The sequence below is a fragment of the Strongylocentrotus purpuratus genome, unplaced genomic scaffold (genome assembly GCF_000002235.5).
Source record: "Strongylocentrotus purpuratus isolate Spur 01 unplaced genomic scaffold, Spur_5.0 spur5_scaffold_1, whole genome shotgun sequence".
Taxonomy (NCBI): domain Eukaryota; kingdom Metazoa; phylum Echinodermata; class Echinoidea; order Camarodonta; family Strongylocentrotidae; genus Strongylocentrotus; species Strongylocentrotus purpuratus.
In genome coordinates this window covers 24506804-24528094 of record NW_022145594.1, presented here as the reverse complement: position 1 = coordinate 24528094, position 21291 = coordinate 24506804, and the positions used below count along the sequence as shown (strand labels likewise).

The 21291-nt window shown below is 38.5% G+C and overlaps 1 long non-coding RNA gene across 1 annotated transcript; it reads right to left on the bottom strand.

Annotated features, from left to right (window-relative positions):
* Positions 1 to 447: 447 nt before the first annotated feature.
* Positions 448 to 17666, bottom strand: LOC115920996. Its single transcript, XR_004062659.1, has 4 exons — positions 17555 to 17666; positions 2584 to 2640; positions 1829 to 1879; positions 448 to 516 (listed from the first exon to the last, which is right to left on the bottom strand). It is a non-coding gene; the product is annotated as an uncharacterized LOC115920996 (long non-coding RNA).
* Between the last annotated feature and the right edge of the window lie 3625 nt (positions 17667 to 21291).

The window sequence follows — 21291 nt, the reverse complement described above, 5'->3', positions numbered from 1 at the left end:
CCTATTTAAAGAACTTTACTTATCTCGTATTAAAATCGCGTTTTACATACGTAAGACAATGTCTAAGCTGATTACTTACTGATAACTTTTCGTTAAGTACGAAGATGAACATTATGATTTTTACTTTATTTACCATTTATTTATTTAAATTTGTTAAGGTATTTCCGAGCCTATTATTATTTTAATATATTATATCATATGCATGACAGAATATTCACCTTCTTTCTTTTATTAAAATTCCTAATGTATTGCCCTGTCCTAATACTGAATACTTAAAATACAATGAAAAGATGATATTTTACAATTATATGATGCTTAATGAAATGCAAGAAGGGCGATCAGGTAATATAATTGAAGACCGAACATGGTATGATGGTTTTAGCCTAATTATGCTACGAGATAGCATTGCAAACTATAATTAAAAATTTTGATCTAACAAGATATGTTTCTCACCTTCTTCATTTTTTGAACGTTTAGCAGCTGCTTTTGGTCGTCCAGTTGGGTCTGAAGATTCTGCTGATGTTATTTAAAAACAAATAGGAAGTTTACTATAAATGTGTACGCCATATGTTTCCTGGACGATTTCGAATAATCGCTCAAGTTCAGGTATCTCATCACCTATACCTTCTCTTGTCACTTTGCTTCATGAACAAGATTCATTTGAACTTGGATCTGGAATCCTCTATCAGATTTGAATATTGTGAAGCATAATGAAGAAATATGAGAGTTTGTGCATAATGGCTTTTTTAATGGCAATACTGTATTCAATAAGTTTTCGTTAAAGGGCAAGTCCACTCCCAAAAAATAACTGTCTTTCAATAGAAGCAGAGAAACTAAACAAACCAATTAAAAACAGTTTGAGCCAAATTGGATATTAACTAATAAGGAACTTCAGAATTTTAATGACAAGAAAAGTTAGAAAATGACAAGACAAATTGGCAACCCACTCGTGAGTATGTGACGTAATCGCCTCACTATCCATTCATTATTTCTTTATATTGATAACATGAATTTCCCATTTCCCCCTTAAAATCGTATTTACTCATACCAGCATCCAAGCTATATTGATAATAATATATTTTTATGTGGAGGCACTAATATAGAGGGTTTTCGTCAGTTAAATCATGAACAATTTGAATGTGATAATCTATTTATATAAAAATCAGTGATTATGAATATGCAATATTCAGAAAATAGTATCAATTCTTAAAAGTTTATAACAGATTTTGTGAAATGTCATGTACGCAATATGATACAAATGTTATAACCTGGGCAAAGGCATGGGGAAATCAAGTTTTGGGGATAAAAAAGAATATTAATGGGATAAAAAATTAAATAAAGCAATTGATCAATAGTGAGGCAATGACGTCACAAACTGATAACCAAGTTTGCAAATTGTGCAGTGATTTCCATTCTTCCATACTTTTTCATACTTAAACAAAAAATGATAACTTCCTTTTAATATTAGTTATCAGATTTTAATCAAAGGTGTTTTGCCCTGTTTCTTTTGTTTTAATGCATCTATTAAAAGCAAATTATTGTTGTAGTGGACTAAAGTATAAAAAATAACTTTCTGATTAAAAAAAAAATCATATAATTCCAATTATCGAATTATCATGATGTGCATTTTCTAATTTTAGGCGGCTTGATTTATTTAAGCCATGAATGGCGCTCTTCTTTGTAGTAGTTTAAATAAACATATGTGCCTACAAAGTGTTGCTCGTCTTTGGACATTCGTAAGAACAATACAATAAAGGGAAAATAGATGCAAATAAAGAAGTTTATTCTTCTCTTAATTAATACTTTAAAAAACTTTAAATGGTCTTACCATTTCCATCTTTGGAACCGTCAACTGATGTCTCAAGTAGGTTCAATTCTTCTGTTGATATTAATTAAAGATACGTTGGATGAATACAAGAGCATTTCTGAGCATGTTAGAATATATTATCTTATTATATGCATGGCAGAATAACAATCCGGTTTCATTGATTTAAAACCATAACGTAATGCTCTGTCCTAAAAGTGAGTACTGAAAATACAATGAAAAGATGAAATTTCACATTTGAATGATGATTATGTAAAGGGCAAGAAGAGCGATCAGGTAATATAATTATTTATTGGAGAGGTGACATGATCTGATGCGTTTTAGCCTATTTATGCCTCAAAATAGCATTAAAAACTAAATAACTATATATATGTCAGAGTTGAGAATTCTCGCACTTTTATATATACATATATATATACATATATATATATATATATATATATATATACATATATATATATATATATATAAAATAGATAACATCCCAGACGACGATCTGATTACACCATGATTCCATAATTATGAACTTAGGTCTGAACTATTCCTTAATGCAGATTTTTCGACAAACATTTAAGATCCAGTAGCAGCTCCTGCGACATCAATTTCAAACCGTATCTTTACACCCAACCATAATCACTTAATATCATAAAGCCAATCCATCTGAAAACAAATGAAAGCCAAGTCCAAAATCCCTATTCTGTCGAAATGAATTACCAAGCAGACTTCGGGCCATATGTGAAGTAATGTATTATACATACCTTGATCGGGTTGGACCACCTCGCTGTTCTGTTCATCCTTTTTGGAGCAGCAGTGACCTAGAAAACAAATGTAAATCTTAGCATTATTGTTCATATTTGTATTGCATCTACATACGTAAACGTAAAGAAAAAACACATAAAGGCAAACCCTTTTTCTTAATTCCACAAATAATTATTTCCCGTCCCTAAATATCAAAATAAAGCAGACGGAAAAATATCCTTAAGGCGAGGCGTCAAAAATAAATATACCAGCCGGCGGCAGCTAACTGCACTTATGCGTCTTGGCTGCCTTGTTTAAATTAGCTCAGCCGGCTAACGGCTGGCGGTAGGAAATGGTATCCAAAAGCCTGCGCCGGCTGCCGCCTTTCGAATGGAAACCGAGCCTCGGAAAAAGCTAGAAAACATGAGCTCAGCCTGGCTGCCGCCGGCAGGAGGACAGTGATATGCCGCCAAACTCCAGCCTCTCGCATGGAAGCCGAGCCTCTTCTTAATGAGGTTGCCTGGGCCCCCGCCGGCCTAATTGAACCAGCCACCCGCCGCCTGGTTCACCGCCACATCCTGCCAAACGATATCTTCATAAAGCAGAATCTAATTTGTCAGAGCAAAATAAACAGCGCCATCTTATGATAAATAACTCGAAAAACACTATAGCCTTGCGAAAATAATCTTTTCAGATTGGACAGCCTTATGAACCCCAAAACAACAATAACAACTTGTCACTAGAGACAAATATGTGTTCATTCTTTTCTGATATGCCTTTTTCAATAAAGAGACCAGTCGTACCGTGGATAAATGTGGGCTCACTTTATGTAGATGCATCCTGCCTGTAAATGGATTAGATGCCTTGTATTTTCATATTTAAAAAAAATAATTTTGGTAACAACATAAGATTTGCTATTTTAAATTACTGGCTCGCCTATTGTTTATAATACCCAAATCATATATTTGTGTTTATTTGTGTTATGCTTCAATGATATAAATCCTATTATATACCTTACTTTAAGAATCTTTCCTAATCCTGCCATCTGATTGGTTAAAAGCGAAGTCGTGATTTTAACTATGCCCGCCAAAATAATCTGTTTTTAAATATGCCTGCCAAAATGTTATCTTTGTCAAGTCGAGGTGAGGAGAGATATTATTATCTTTGTCAAGTCGAGGCGAGACAGACAATATTTATATTATATTATAATATACCGCCGTCATGTCCTGATGAGTTGCGTTTGAAAGATAGAGTTCAGTCTAGAAATCAGGGGTACTTTGTTTTTCGAAGAATTTAGAAAATATAAATCTAACGTACATCTCTATCAGTAATTTGGGGACTGAATAGATAATAAAAACAAACATGTCAACGGCAAGCAAGTCAATGAAGCATATATTGTCATATAGCTTTTTATTAAATGAATTTTCTGTAGATATATTGAGTAAAAAGGTCGATAATAGAAAAGGGTAGAAGGTATAAACAGTTTTTCTTCGAGTGTATTTTTTTCGTTTAAAAAAGAAATTCTATAGCTTTATTAAAAAGAAAAAGAAAACAGAAGCTATGTCGAGAATACAAGTGCGTGATTTAGAAGGAAAGATAGAAATATCAATAATTGTCCGGCCAGCGCACGTCTTAATTATCTGTCTTTAGAAAGCGGCCAAATTCAAAGAGTCTTTTAAAAAGCGATTACTAAAGAAACGTCACAGGCACACTGTCCTACTTGTAGCTACTTGCTCCCTCTATATAGAAAACTTCCCCAATCGGTGCCCGTTGGTCCCCCATGATCCTCTTTTCTTTATGTTAAATGAGAGCTGAGTTAATGAGATAACCACCTGTCACAGTGACCTCGCTGGCTCGCAGGGCGGTCTAATCCCTTCTGGCTGAAGTAGTAAAGCCTGCCTTTAAGGAAAGAGAAGATGAACTCTTAATCCATGTCTGAATTCAATTGCCCCCTACCCCCCCCCTCCTGCGCGAAGCGCGGAAGCTTTGACGTTGCATTAAAATATTTGGTTTGGTCCAGAAGGCAGAGCCGCCGGAAGTTCAGGGGTTTAAGGCGTTTTATTACGGTCAGGTGAGTATTTTTTGATACCATATTATTTTGTGACACTGGCAGGACACTCTTTGACTTGAGGTCTAGGGGACGGAGCCCCCAAGAATTTCAGGGGGTTTAGGCATTAAATTACCGTCAAATGACCATCATTTAGCAACATGTGTAAGTCACCGTAAGGTTATGGAATAAGAAATAAACCACGTTTGAATTTTGCCTCTCGGCCGATCCACAACTTTTTGGCTTCTTTTCTTTTCTTTTCTTCTTTTCCCCTTTCTTTTATCTCCTCTTTTCCTTTTTTCGTTCCCTTTCCTTCTTTCGCTCTTAATTTGTTTTGATTGGAGTTGGGTTAATTGGGGAGGGTTGGGGAGGCAACAGCCTGAGAGGCAAGGCCCTCGATCTCCTTACCCCCTTTTCTTCGCTTCCTCCTCTTCTTTGACCCATGTATTGTTCGTGAAATCCATGCAATACTGTTTAATGCGCCCACAGGCCTTGCAGGGATGGCGCATAGAGTCCCTTTTATATACCAAAAGTTGTGACACGAAGCGTCCGTTTTGTTGCGTTTTGTTGGAAACAGTTATGGCGTTTGAATTATAATTTGGACATGCTTGGAGTCATCAGCTGATTGGGTGAAACAAGCCCCTTGCGTGCGGCAGGGGAAAATAAGGCATGCCATTAATGGGGCGCGACCCATGCCCCCGACGTGCCGGGCAGCATGCTAAGACATTTTATTCGTCATGCTTTACTCAATATATTTACAGAACATTCATCAAACATTGAACATCCGACAAATCTAACAAATTAAAAAAAAAATCACCCACCCTCCCCCCCCCCCCCCTTCACACACACAGCCTATGCCATTCCGACCCTTTGGGTAATTCAAGTTAGGCAGCCTTAACCCGCGCCAGAACAATAGAATCTGACAAGCCGGACAAAAGCGATCAAACTAGTGTTGAGTGAGCGCGCGAATAGTAAAAAGCTACTATTATATGACAACAGATGCTTAGTTGATGAGCTCGCCGTTGACTTGTTTGTTATTATTTGTATCTATTAAGTCCCCAAATAACATATAAAGGTGTACGTTAGATATAGTATTTGATCGTGAATCCTAACTTTTCCTTTTTATTATGTCTGTTTAACTTTATGTTTTCTATTTGTTTCCATGACGCGCCGCCCCACGACAAAGCGTTGAGTCGCCGAGCGCGCGACTACGTAGTAAAAAGCTACTAGTATAAGACAACAGATACTTCATTGTTGAGCTCGCCGTTGACATGTTTGTTATTAAGCCAAACAATAAAAATAACGTGTTTCTCGTCCAGACTTTAACACAAAACAGAGGAGGCATGCAGGGCATTACTTTTTACTATATATTTTTCAATTTTTTCCAAGATGGCTGCCAATTGCTTATTATAGCTGGCCAAGCCCATTTATTCACAGATATTGTGCTAAGTGAGTATAGTGATGGAATGTATCACAAAATAAATGATTTGTATCACTTTAGAAGATATTTAAACAAAATATATATCACAGGCTTTTTTGTTGGGGGGGGGGGGGGGGTTCCGGAATAGTAAAACAAAAAAAGGAGGCGGCGACCAAAAAGGAGGCGAAAAACACTTCGTTTTTGTTATTTGGCCTCATTCATATCTATTTAGTCCCCAAATAACCGATAGAGGCGACCTTAGATTTATATTTTCTTCGAAAGATAAAGTGCCCCTGATTTCTAGACTGAACTTTAAAACGCAACTCATCAGAACTTGAAAACATGACGGCGACATATATTAGGCCAAATACAATAAAAATGTTTAGCGTCCTGCCTTTTCAAAAAATAGGAAGGAGGAGGCCTTTTTTCTTCTTTTTTTTTTTCTTTTTCAAAATGGCCGCTTGGTACATTTTCCCTGCAGCCAAGACTGAGGGGATTTTTTAAATTTTAAAATCAGAAATAGATCCATTTTAAAAATACTATGTCCCTTTTGCAGCCTACATCTAATTCTGTAGAACTTTGCAGGAATTCTGAATATGTTATGTATGTCCTATCTGTGAAATTCAAACTTGAGCAGTGTCCTAATATTCAAATTATGTAATGAAACCGGTTAACTTGCTTGATAGTCCAGGCATTTCGTGAAAAAAAGGGGTCAACCTCCCACTAATTGCAACAGAAAGTCTGTCAACTGTTTTATACCCAGAAATATGCCCTCTATAACATATCAAAAGTCTTAAGGAATCCAGGCGGGGGAAAGTTCCGTGGCGGCCATTTTTCAAAATGGCCGCCATGTATAACTAATATTGTACAATTCTGGGGATTTCTTTTTAACAGCACCTCATTTTACCATGAATAAGGTGTCATAAGAAAAACAATTACATTTCCTACAAGATGATACCTCATTCAATACGTTTCGGGATGATTTGCTTACCAATTTGAAGCCAAAAGTGTGATTTTTTACCATTTTTTTCAAAAATATGAATTGCGCCAAAATACATATTTCTCCATATTTATTTGATTATTATGCTAACCGACTTGAAACTTGCTGAAAAACTGTTCAGCATCTTGGTTGATAACATATCCAAATTTCAAGTCTATTACTTTTCAAACTAAAAAGTTATAGCACTCTAAAGTTGAAACTTTGTTATGAGCCAAAATGGCAAATTTGGTTGCTAAGGGCTATCTTCTCCTTAGCAACGGTAACATATTGGCGTGAGAAATAGAATATATCACGAGAAATTGCTATCACCAAGCAGGTGACTACTTTTATAGGAAGTATGATGTCAAATGATGCATTTTCATCCAATTTTAACGATAAATATCGCTTAGTTCCCGTTGCTATGGTAATAATATGCCTAGCAACCGATATAATACACATATTTTTGTTGTAAATCTAATATTTCCCATATCTCTGCTTCTAAATAACATAGAGAGTTTTGATTTTAAGTGCTAAACATACATTTCCAGAGACAAGGAATCAAATTAATTAAATGTTAATGAGCTAAACCTAGCCAAAAAGCCGAAACGGCAGCCATTTTCCAAAATGGCCGCCATAGACCTGATATTTCGCAATATCTATGCTTGTAAATGACTTAGGGCTTTGATTTTCAGTGCTAAATATACGTTTTCTGGGCCAAGGAATCCTTTGAAACACATTTCAATGAGCTAAACCTGACCACAAAAAAAAGCCGAAATGGCAGCCATTTTCCCAAATGGCTGCCATAAACCTGATAATTCCCAATATTTCTGCTTCTAAAGGCTTAGAATTATAGTGCAAAACATACATTTTCTGGGGCTAGGAATCCAATGACACACATTTCAATAAGCTAAACTTGACCAAAAAGCATTATTATGAGGATGTGTCAATTATATACCATGGCATGCCGTATGCCTTATGGACAACCTTCATATATAGGTCATAATTATTATAATACTGCATGTAGTTACCATAGCCTCAGACTACAGTCTTCGATCCATCAATCTTCCTCAAAAAGTCTATTCATCGTCATCACTGTCACATGCAACTTGGGTTGAGTTCGTGCATGCTGACCCTCTACAGTTGCCACATGCAGCTGAGCACTCTATGCTCTGCTTCTTGCAGGTGCACTTCAGACTGCTGCAGTCTATCTGGCAGTTGCAGCGGATCATCTTGAGGAGCTCTTCTAGAGCTGGTGGCAAGTCCGTCTGTACGAGCATGACTCCTCCACTGCTTTCCCGCCAGTCATCTGATCGTAGCTCACCAGCTGCAATGCCCTTCCACTGCCGGACCTGATAGTATAGGCACGAAGGCTGTGGTGTTTCGCTGCTGCTGATGTGGGCGGTAGACTTTGGGGTTGCACATGAGAAATGCTGGAGGCGACCTTCTAGCAGAACCGCTTATGTCGCACCACGTTGAGTGACTCTGCAGGCTTCCCATTGTACAGGCAAGCCAAGGCTTTCTCTCCTGCTTCGATCTAAAACATCATCGGTGGACGCTGTCGGTCTGTCAAACACAATTGCTTGTTAACGGAAGTGCACACTGCACACTGGTTTTAAATTTGTGAAGGGAAGCTCCCTTGTCAAAGCCATGCACGCGGGAAGTAGTATCACATCCCAGGAGAGCGTGCATGAAGAAAATGTGCTGTGAAACATCAGGGCCTAACTGCTGTTTGACAGACTTCATGTTCCAGACACGCGGTTTCTTTACATTCTTCTTTGGCTAGGGTTGGAAGAACAGGTCAGATGACTCGAGGTCGGTGTGGTAGATGAGCAAGATAAGTAGATCTGTGTCATCTCCGATCAGCACAGTATCAGTGGTGGCTGCAAACTCCACTGCTTTCTGCACTATGAGGAGACCAGCGTCACCTACAGCATGATGTGTCTGGCAGTTCTTTGCCCCTAGTTTGGTGCTGAACATGTTGATGAAGTGCTGCTTATTTGTCTTGTTTGCCAGGAATTGTTCCTTCTTCATTGTAGCCTGCATATCTTCATCAAACGTCACCGTTGCTCCAGCATTCCCTCTTGCACGTCTTTGGTGTGCTATACCCTTTGTTGATGTACCATCATATCCATAAACACGACTGTTGCCTGTCCATACTTCTTTGGGGCATACTCTGTGTATTGCGTGCGGATACATTTGTATGTTGAGCCACGTGCCTATGGAATGCGCTGAACTAGTGTCCCAACATCCAACACGTAGTGGACTTGGCCTGTGATTCCTGGTGCATCCTTTGTCAGGAGTGTCCTGATAGCATCTGCTAGCACTGGCTTATGTGGCTGTCGGAGCAGCAGTGAGGAATCAAACAGAGTTGGTGGGTAACTGCACAGCTCATATTTGAACACAGACTCTAGAGTCTCTGTAGCTTTCGCAGCAATTGTCAGTCGCTGGAAAAGCAGCTGGGGATCCACTTGTACTGACTCACCATCAATCTTTACTGCCGATTTCAAAGCCAAGGTGATGGCCTGATCCTTCCTCTTGAATGTGTAGTCAGCAGCAATTTGTCCATCCATGTTGGTCAGGATTGCTGTTCCAACAGTTTTTGCTGAATCCACATTGACTTTTCTGGTTGCATGTACCCATGTCGAAATGCTGCGCGAGCTCGGATCTGAGCTGAAGGGTTTTCTCTCTTTCAGACAGCTGATAACTGCATGTGTGTCTTTCATGTCACGTGCTTGTCTAGCATTTTTTATGCCCTTGTTTTGTTCACCAGTATTATAGTTTACACCTGTATAAGCTGTTGAATAGCATTGTTGACTTCAGCACAGGCAGGCATGGAGAGCAGCCATATGAGACGCTGTTGCTCTGCCATGCCTCGCCCTCTCGTCAGGCCACCGCTGGTCTTCATACTCCTCATTAGGACCTGTTCGATGGTGGGATCTACGGACAGACCAGCCCATAGGCGATCACTTCTTCTGACAACATGGAACCCTTCTTTGAATCGTTGGTACACATCTGGATGTTCATCCTTGAGCTTGCTCATTTGCTACACATAGAGGCGGATTGATTTGGTGTAGAGGTTGTGCCCAGAGGCTGCCAGGTAGGGCAACATTTCTGACACAGCTTCAAGGTGCAACGCCCAGTTGCCAATGCGCTCTGCTCTAATTAATTTCCGTAGTATGTCAACCATCTCATGTACTGTAGCCAAAGTGTGGCGGTCCTAGAGGACTTCAAGGATTCGGTTTTGGCCCAGAGGAGCTTCTTGATTCTGTTTAAAACATCAGCTTGGCAGAACTCCTCTGCAGACACAGAACCTTCCATCAGATTCTTGTAAAGGGGAACACGTTCATCAGCGTTTCCAGTTCCGTTTGTCGTAGGCTCATCATCTGGTGACACTGTTGCCTCATTGGTCTCCTCCACTTCATGTGGATCTGCAGATGGTTGAGGGAGTGGCATACCAAGTGCGTCTGACAAAATCAAGGCGTTCAGTGCTGCATCAACAAGTAGATGTCCCCGTATTGATCGTGCAATAGCCTTGCTTGACATTATGTGTACCACCGCGTTATCTGCATAGATTGCTTCCCAAGAAACTCATTTATGAGTGAAAGCCTCCCAGGCACAAAAGCATGTCATTCAAAACACTTCCTGTGGGCTCAGTCTTGATGATCATAAGGGCTAGCCACCATAGTGGTTGGTCAAAGATTATCAGGTTTATGGCAGCCATTTGGGAAAATGGCTGCCATTTCGGCTTTTTGGTCAGGTTTAGCTCATTGAAATGTATTTCAAAGGATACCTGGGCCTAGAAAACGTATATTTAGCACTGAAAATCAAAGCCCTAAGTCATTTAAAAGTAGAGATATTGCGAAATATCAGGTTTATGGCGGCCATTTTGGAAAATGGCTGCCGTTTTGGCTTTTTGGCTAGGTTAATTAGCTCATTAACATTTAATTAATTTGATTCCTTGTCTCTGGAAATGTATGTTTAGCACTTAAAATCAAAACTCTCTATGTTATTTAGAAGCAGAGATATGGGAAATATTAGATTTACAACAAAAATATGTGTTTTATATCGGTTGCTAGGCATATTATTACCATAGCAACGGGAACAAAGCGATATTTATCATTAAAATTGGATGAAAATGCATCATTTGACATCATACTTTCTATAAAAGTAGTCACCTGCTTGGTGATAGCAATTTCTCGTGATATATTCTATTTCTCACGCCAATATGTTACCGTTGCTAAGGAGAAGATAGCCCTTAGCAACCAAATTTGCCATTTTGGCTCATAACAAAGTTTCAACTTTAGAGCGCTATAACTTTTTAGTTTGAAAAGTAATAGACTTGAAATTTGGATATGTTATCAACCAAGATGCTGAACAGTTTTTCAGCAAGTGTCAAGTCGGTTAGCATAATAATCAAATAAATATGGAGAAATATGTATTTTGGCGCAATTCATATTTTTGAAAAAAATGGTAAAAAATCACACTTTTGGCTTCAAATTGGTAAGCAAATCATCCCAAAACCTATTGAATGAGGCATCATCTTGTAGGAAATGTAATTGTCTTTCTTATGACACCTTATTCATGGTAAAGTGAGGTGCTGTTAAAAAGAAATCCCCAGAATTGTACAATATTAGTTATACATGGCGGCCATTTTGAAAAAATGGCCGCCATGGCACTTTCCCCCACCCGGATTCCTTAAGACTTTCGATATGTTATAATGGACACCTCCAAGAGCACAAAACAGTCGAGACATTTTCTGTTGCAATTAGTGGGAGGTCATATCAAATTATGCCTGGACTATGACTTCATTGTCAGACACTATTGGGTGATTGAATGGCTGTTAATTGCCTTATGCTGTTGTTGTTACTTGTTCGTGTGGCGGTGCGTCATGGAAACAAATAGAACAAAATAAGTTAAACAGACATACGAAAAGAAAAAGAAAAGTTAGGATTCACGATCAAATACTCTATCTAACGTACACCTTTATCGGTTATTTGGGGACTGTATATAAATATAAATAATAAACAACAAGTCAACGGCGAGCTCAATAACTATAAGCATCTAGTAGTTTTTTACTATACGTAGTCGCGCGCTCGGTGACTCAACGCTAGTTTGATCGCTTTTGTCCGGCTTGCCAGATTCTATTGTTCTGGCGCGGATTAAGGCTGCCTAACTTGAATTACCCAAAGTATCGGCATGGCATAATTTTATAGGCTATGTGTGTGGAGGGAGGGGGTGATTCTTTTTTAATAATGTTAGATTTGTCTAATGTTCAAGGTTTGATGAATGTTCTGTAAATATATTGAGTAAAGCATGACGTCGAAAATGTTTTAGCATGCTGCCCGACACGTCCAAGGCATAGGTCGCACGCCATTAATGGCATGCCTTAATTTTCCATGCCACACGCATCCGGGCTTGTTTCACTCAATCAACTGATTACTTCATGCATGGCCAAATTATAATTCAAACGCCATATCTGTTTCCAACAAAACGCAACAAAACGGACGCTTCGTATCGCAACTCTTTGTATATTAAAGGGTACTTTATATGCCCCATCCCTGCAGGTCTATGGGTGCATTAAACAGTATTGCATGCATTTCAAGAACAATACATGGGTCAAAGGTTCCCCTTTGGTCTTCGACACCCCCCCCCCCCCCTCTCTCTCTCTCTCTCTCTCTTCCTCTCCCTTTCAAACGTGCCTTCCATCATATGGCAACGTTGCGTTCACATTTTATTCGCCGTATTAAGGTGATGGTGTTAGATATAGAGCGAAATAATTGAAAGTATATAACGAAAAATATTAAACTTGGAAAAAAGTACAGAAAAATGACAGTGCTGATTAATTAAAGAGTTGCAAATTGATCTGAAACTTAGGTGGCGGAAAATATATACATTATTGACGGGGGCGCACAATTTGTCTTTTTTACTGAGATGGCGAAAAATAGATCTGAAACTTCGGGGGGGGGGGGGTCGCAAAATTGATCTGAAACTAAGGGGCGGCATTTTTATATTCGATTGAGGTAGCGCAAAATTTATCTTAACCTTTGGGGCGCAACATATATCTTAGACTAAGGAGGGGGCGCAAAATTGATCTGAAACTAAGTTGGGCGCAAAATTGATCTTTCATTGAGGGGGTGCAAAATTGATCTAAAACTAAGGGGGTAGGACGTTTATATGTTATTAAGGGGGCGCAAAATTGGTCTGAAACTAAGGTGGGCGCAAATGGATCTTTCATTGAGGCGGCGCCAAATTAATCTGAAACTAAGGGGGTAGGACGTTTATATGTTATTAAGGGGGCGCAAAATGGGTCTGAAACTAAGGTGGGCGCAAAATGGATCTTTTATTGAGGCGGCGACAAATTGATCTGAAACTAAGGGGGTAGGACGTTTATATGTTATTAAGGGGGCGCAAAATTGGTCTAAAACTAAGGTGGGCGCAAAATGGATCTTTCATTGAGGCGGCGCCAAATTGATCTGAAACTAAGGGGGTAGGACGTTTATATGTTATTAAGGGGGCGCGGCAAAATTGGTCTGAAACTAAGGTGGGCGCAAAATGGATCTTTCATTGAGGCGGCGCCAAATGTATATACTACATTGAAGGGCCCGCGCCACATTGATCTGAAACTGGGGGGGGGGGGGGGTAGGACGTTAATATGTTATTGAGGGGGGCGCACAATTGAACTGAAACTAAGGGGGCGCAAATTTGAACTGAAACTTAGGGTGCAGAAATGTATATTTTATTGAGGTGCCGCAAATTGTTCTGAAACTTAGGGGGCGCAAATTTAGTTTAGGTTGATCATGTAACATATACGTATTGGTGTGTAATCCAATTAGGTTCTGGAATTAGCCAAGCCTTGGTTATAAAGTAACAAACACCGTACATAGAAAGATGTAGTCTATATGCGACTACACAAACAAACTTTGTATAGTCTTAGAAGACAATATGCATTGCAAAGCCAGAATGTGTTGTTATTGTATCTGCTCTATTAAACGTCACTATTTTTCCAAATCCCCCATTTTAAGATATGACTTTCATTACGACTAAGTTTGTAATCTTCAGAATGTTGGTAGTGAAGAATCATAAAATCACAGAACGTAGATAAAAACTAAAGCATATACTGTATACATGTATGTTCTGTTAACCCTCTGAAGGCAGACAATGAATGCACAATGCGATACACCAGCATCGCATTGCACTTTTTATTTTTATTTTTTTTTACCGTCATGTTTTTAAAGTTAACTGTAATGTTCTCAAATATGTGTACATTCATTCTCTTCATTATCATTCTCATTTTTTTTTTTTTTGTATTTAGTACCTGTTTACTCCTGACTATGTTGTTGTTATTGCTTTTTCGTGGGGCGGTGCGTCATGGAAACAAACAGAAAACATAACGTTAAACAGACATATACGAAAAGAAAAGGAAAAGTTAGGATTCACGATCAAATACTATATCTAACGTACACCTTTATCGGTTATTAGAGACTTTTAGTTTTGCACGAAGACAATGTGGATTGCTACGATCGACGTCCTTTTAATGCACTGCCTTGAATGGACACACGTATCAGTCTACGCAAATCTAAAAGTCCCTATTTACAAACAAGTCAACGGCGAGCTCTAAGCATCTATTGTCATTATAGCGTTTACTACGTAGTCGCGAGCCCAGCGACTCAACGTTATTGTTCGATCGCTTTTGTCCAGATTTGCGGTTTGCCATATTCTATCGTTCGGGTCGGGGATTAGGGATTTGGGAATCGCCCAATTAAATATTTGGTCAGTAGAATAGGTGTACATTTGATACCATGTTGATGTCTCGGCAAGGCATGTGTGTGTGAGGATGGGGGGGGGGGGGGTCTCGTGAATGATCGGACCCAAATGGCAAAGGCCCATCAGGATACTTGCAGAGGCGTAGTAAAGTAGCGGATAATAAATAGGCCTTCATTTCCTAGGCATTGATGTAATGTTGTCTTTAAAGACCGACTGTACTAGTTTGGCTAGGAGTGAATAGACCGCCCAGGGTGCTCACCGACAGATGGCTATCTCATCAACTCAGCTCTCGATTAACATAAGAAGAGAGGATCATGGGGACCAATGGTCACCGATTTATTATAGGCTTGTCTTCTATATAGAGGGAGCAAGTAGCTACAAGTAGTACAATATGGCATTAGAGGATCTTTATATTGGCAATAGTGGCATATCGAGACAAAATGAGACAGAGTTATCATGGCTAGACATTGAGAAAATTTGAGAGAACGAGAAGGTGTTAAATAAACACTTTGTTTTCAGGTGTGTTTTTTCGTCTTTTTCCTCTTCTAAAACGCGTAAAGAATAGAAAGAGACTACAAGACTACAGTGCGTGGATAAACAAAAAGAAAGAACACAAATCAATTATCGGCTGGTAAGCGCACGTCATAATAATTTGTTCATGTCTTTGAAAAGCGGCCAATCTAAATTGGTGTTTTAAAAAGCGATTAGGAAAGAATGAACTGTGTCAAGATTACAAAACGTGTGATAAAGAAAATGAGAACGAAATGTCAATAATAAATAGCCCGCGGTCCATTTCATTTTCGGAATTAAGAAAATGTTTAAATATTATTTCGGACTTTCTGGTTTTTGCAATTACAAACCCATTTACATTTACAGAAATATAATTTTTGTGTAAACTATAGTAATTAAAAAAATATCTAAATCTCAATGATAATGATACTATAGTTTTTCCGGCCAAACTTCGTAAACTAGTAGCTTAGCATCCAATTAATGTTACGTTCATTCAAGTTCGTGCGAAATTGAATGACTATGTAGATCAACATTTAAAAAGCTAATTGCGTCATTCAATTTGCTAATATGCTCATCTTACCATAATTAAATGCCTAAAACCCCTTGACATCCGGTGGCTCTGCCCCCTGGACCTCATCTAGGGCCCTAAGGCTCCGCCCCCTGGACCCAACACCAATTTATGTCCTGCCAGTGTCACAAATAAGGTATAAAAATATGCTCATCTGACCGTAATTTATTGCCCAAAACCCCTGAGCTTCCGGGGGCTTCACCCCCTGGACACAACACCAATTTGTGTCCTGCCAGTGTCACAAATGAGGTATCATAATATGCTCATCTGATCGTCATTTATTGCCCAAAACCCCTGAGCTTCCGGGGGCTCCGCCCCTGGACCCCACGTCAATTCGTGACCTGCCAGTGTCACAAATAAGGTATAAAATTGTGCTCATCTGACGATAATTTAATGTTTAAAACCCCTGAGCTTCTGGGGGCTCCGCCCTCTGGACCCAAAACAAATTTATGTCCTGCCAGTGTCACAAATACGGTATCAAAATATGCTCATTTGACAGTAATTAAATGCCTATACCCCCTGAGCTTCTGGGGGCTCTACCCCTAGACCCCCACTGAAAAACGTTCAACGGCGGGGCCTACATGTTAGAGTGGGGTGATGGGCATTTTTTTGTCTACCCCCCCCCCCCAAAAAAAAAAAAATAAATATTTGGCTCGCATAATTTCAAATGTGGGCCCCCCTTAAGAATTAAATCCTGGACCACGCCTAGTAGTAGTAGTAACAACAGCAGCAGTAGTAGAAGTAGTAGTAACAGTAAAGTAGTAGTAATAGTAGTAGTAGTAGTAGTACTAGTAGTAGTAGGCCTTATAGCAGCAGTGGTAGACTAGTAGTAGCATTATTAAATTAAGACGCCCGGCGAAACTCAGGCTGGGCTGGTGAGCATAATTATGAGTCTGTTGATAACGCCATCTTCGACAGCTTGGATCAAGTGTGGGGAAATTATAAAAGACCGTAAAGATTCTGGATTACAAGCATCTCCGCCTGGCTGCCGCCACTAAAACTGTAAGCATCTCCGTACGGCGGCCGCCAACTGGAAACTTTAAAGTTGCAACTTTAACAACCTATCTTTGGCGGAGGCCGGCTGAGCCAATTATAGACGTACCGCCAGGCGGGGGGTGGATGGGCCGATTAAAGATTCCGGGGTAAAACTCAGATCCCAGCCTGGCGCAAGCCGGCTGGGCTAATTAGTGAAAATTAATTGCCCCAGCCAGGCTTCGGGCGGAATTGCAGCCTCGATCCGCCAATACGTGAGGCGGTAGCCAGCTGGTATCGATATTTTTTAAGCCTCGCCTAAATATTTTTTTTTTTTAAATACACACCTACCAAGATATAAAAATTTACCCATTAAAAGGATCGTTGAGATATAAATGGGTAAACGGCACAGAAAAGGTGGACACAATAGCTGCGTGTTTTTATTTTATTTAAATGAATGGCAACTGCGTGCGACATAGGTCTGAAAGAGGCCTAATGGGTAACAAATTGTAACACTTGTATTTTTTTTTTGTGTGTGAAATCAAACACAATTAGGGTTAACAATTTACCCAATATCGGGTTGGATTTCACCGACGAAAAGCAACTTCACTTTCAACCCAACTACATTGATTTTGAATCGAAAAACCTAGTCCTTTTAAAATATTGTATAAAATTATGATTATGTTTTAAAGTAGGAAAATAAGTTCGTCATATTTCTAATACAAGCTTACTTCGTCTTTTCAAACAATAGATGCAAAGGAGAATGCCTACAATCAGCACTGTGACAATGCTAATTGCTATCCCGACTATTGCACCATCCGTCAAATTCTTTTCCGTTGTGTTTGTTACATCTAAGAAAAAAGGGCAAGTTGAAAGAAAACTAAAAACTGATTATTTAAGCAGGACTTCATTTATTAGGATAACCTTAGGGAGCGTCATCTTCCGAGGAGTCTGTCTAACATCTTTCTGTGTTAATAATAATGATAGTTATAATAAATAATAATAATGATGTTAATAACGATTGTAATAACCATAATAGTATTGATAATAATAATAATGATACAGTTGAACTTTAAAAGCGCAAAATAGAACGGAAAATTTCGTTTGAAGCTCAGCAATACAGCTATTACAAATTAATTGTAATTTCATGCTCACAGATTTCAACATATAAGTTGCTATATAAAAGAGAATGTCCTAAGATATATTATCAATAACATGAAGTCAAACATTAACATCCACTTAAAGTATATATCATTAAAAATTAAATCCTTCTAATGTGCAGATACAATACAACCCTAAATGAATTTTCCTATCAGTGAAAATGGTGAACAGGCACACAATAATCTCCCTGTTCCACATTGTTTTTATTGTGAGATAGATATACCAAAGTTTTTATAATTGTTTCCGTTGCTAGATAAATCTATAACGGTGTTAGGAAGTTGTCATGGGGCTAATCAAGACGGGAATCTGCAAAGCCATTTGTGTTGCACAAAAAATGACTGACATCAATTGGTTTGTATTGTTTTGCGCAAAATTCCAAGTGTGGCAAGCAGGCAACAGTGTAGAGGGACGCAGAAAGCAAAACAAGGTTTTAGTACAAATTGTCAAGATTTTATAAATACATACCCGTGGGTGGAATGATGATGATCCGTGCTTCAACTGATACGGCTGTGTTCTCTCTTCCGTTAGCCGAAAGATATGTGGCGTTACAGGTAAAGTTTCCTGTTTCAAGTATCTTAATCTGTCGACTGATTTTAGTGGTCCCGTCATCGTTCTGCGTTACTTCAGGAATAGATGGGAAATGTTTTCTATCATGATACCAAATGAGTTCGGTATCTTCAACAGGATAAACGTTGGGGAGTGTGCAGTTGAGGGTGAAGGGTTGGTTGTCACGAATGCTGCAGGATGAAGACTCGTCAGCTCCGGTGCAAGAAGGTATCACCGGGAGTGTATTAGGGCGAAGACCTTAATTGAAAAATGATAATGATAATAATAGTATTATTAGTAATACAGATACTGTGGGCCTTCCCGATAAACATGTTCTGATGTATGCGCGCCTGTAACCAGTGTGCAGGGCCGGAGGACATTCAGGAATGCGAACGTGGTCGCCTACATGTGCAAGGGCCTTGTTTTTCTTGTCGAGGTCATTTGCATAGTTCAGTTCAGTTCAGTTTTTATTTTTCATTTCCAACAGAATAGTAATTTTGACAAGAAATCAGATATACAATTCAACATTCAATAATATAATACATTTTACATGGTTTAAAGTTGTGAAATAGAAAGTATACATAAATATAGTATAATGAGTTTTTCAAATTAAAACAAAAAGATAAACCTATGTAAATTGTTGTTGCTAGGTCAGACAAGCAGTGTAGATTATCCGGCCTGGCGACGGCCACTGTTAACTAATTTACGCGAAAAGACACTGCAAGGGAGGCGTCGGGCATGGATCAGGCGAGTGTGTTTGCGTGCCCTGGGGATCTCTGGTAGCAGGCGTGCATGGGTTTGAATGCATGTTGGTAATGATAGATTGTGTCTAGGCTACGGCCTTCTTATTATTGTATATTACATGATGTCTACTAGTTGAGTTTTGTTGAAGAGGGCGCTACACAATTTGTTTTTGTTGTGAGATAACTGGGGATGCACTTACAGAAATGGGAACAAATCGATGCATTTTTACCTTAATGGATGTGGGTATTATTATTATTATTAGTATCATTAATTCTCTCTCGTGTACAGGTGGACAAACCGGAAAAAGTTGCATGCAGCGTGTGTGTCGGCGTGAAGGGGGTGTGAGATGGGTGGGCTAGGGGGGGGGGGGGGGGGGGTGAAGAGTTTGTGTGGTGTGAGTTGAGGGAACAGGTTGCATGCAGTGTGTGTTTGTGTTTGTATGGTTGTTTATGTGTGTGAAAGGGGGTGTGGTGTGGATGGGCTAGAGGGGGGGGGGGTTGAGAGTGTTGTGATAGGATGGTAATATGTAACTTTAAACCTTCCTCTACTGTTATTTTTATTATATACACTGTTACATGCAAGACTTTTTTTTCCTTTTTTTTTCTCTATGTTCATTGATTGATGTAACTTATGAAATGTCTTGTATCAAAGATCTTGTTTTATATTGCTTATCTTGATAATTTCTTGTTATGTGAATTTCTTGTTATGTGAAATTATGAGGAAGGAAATAAAATATCATTTAAAAAAAAAAAATCTACACTTTAAACCTTCATCTAGTGTTATTTTGATTATACACTGTTACATGCAAGAATTTTTTTTTTTTTTTCTATGTTCATTGATTGATGTAACTCATGTAGTGTCTTGTATCAAAGATCTTGTTTTATATTGCTTAATTTGATAATTTCTTGTTATGTGAAATTATGAGGAAGGAAATAAAATATCATTTAAAAAAAAAATATAATAATGGAAAACTGAGTGTCTAATTTGAAAGAACATACACTTTGAATGACAAAATCGGTTCAGAGACGGCTGAAATAACCATAAATATAACGATTTCTAATATTTGTGTACCACCAAAAATTTAAGGTAATTTGGACCAGCTCTTGAAGAAAAAGGGCCTTATACGTTTTATTCTAGCCATGCAATGCCGATGTTGGCTTTGATGGCTATTTCGTGTTGGTTATAATTGGCACATCCAGCCGGCCAGTGTATTGTTATAATTAATTAATTAATTAAAGGTCACCGTGATTTCATAAAAGTGGAGCTGAATTAGTATGAGCGTATTGGCTAAATATTTTTGCAAATTCGGGGGGGGGGCAAAACTTTTTCATAGCAATTTTGGGTCCTAAAAGAGCACTAGTAATGTCATAAATAAGGATAAGAGCAATAACCATGCATTCTGAAGGCATTTGCGGTCTGAAAGAAGAACTCAACTATCCTTAAGGCTTTCTTGCACACCTATTATTATTGGAACATCCTTCACCATTGCAACCACTCCAATCAAATGTTTATTTTTTATTTAGGGGAACCTTTAATCTACAAGCTAAGCTGTTCATAGGTTCCTCGCATTTTACCCTGTATAACCTAACATTTTACCCTGTATAACCTAACATTTCAAACAATCAATTTCGACGTCTTTACAAAGACTCGATTATATTATACGGTCATACTTATTTTACAATTTGGTCATTTATGTGAATTCTGTTTTGTGAAATGTGAAACAAATAAACTTGAAACTTGAATACCAGTATCATCGAATAATAATAATAATAATAAAATGATAACAATGATAATGATAGTAATAATAATCAAAATAGTCTTTGATATTATTACTCGTATTATTACTATAATCATTATTGTTGTTATTATTATTATTAATATTATTGTTATTATTATTTTTGATATTAAATTTGTCGTTATTATAATTTTAGATTATTTACCCAGGATAGCCACACCAGTGTTACTACTGCTCTTCCTGCAGGTCCTACATTAATTACAAGATAATTGCCAAGTACCA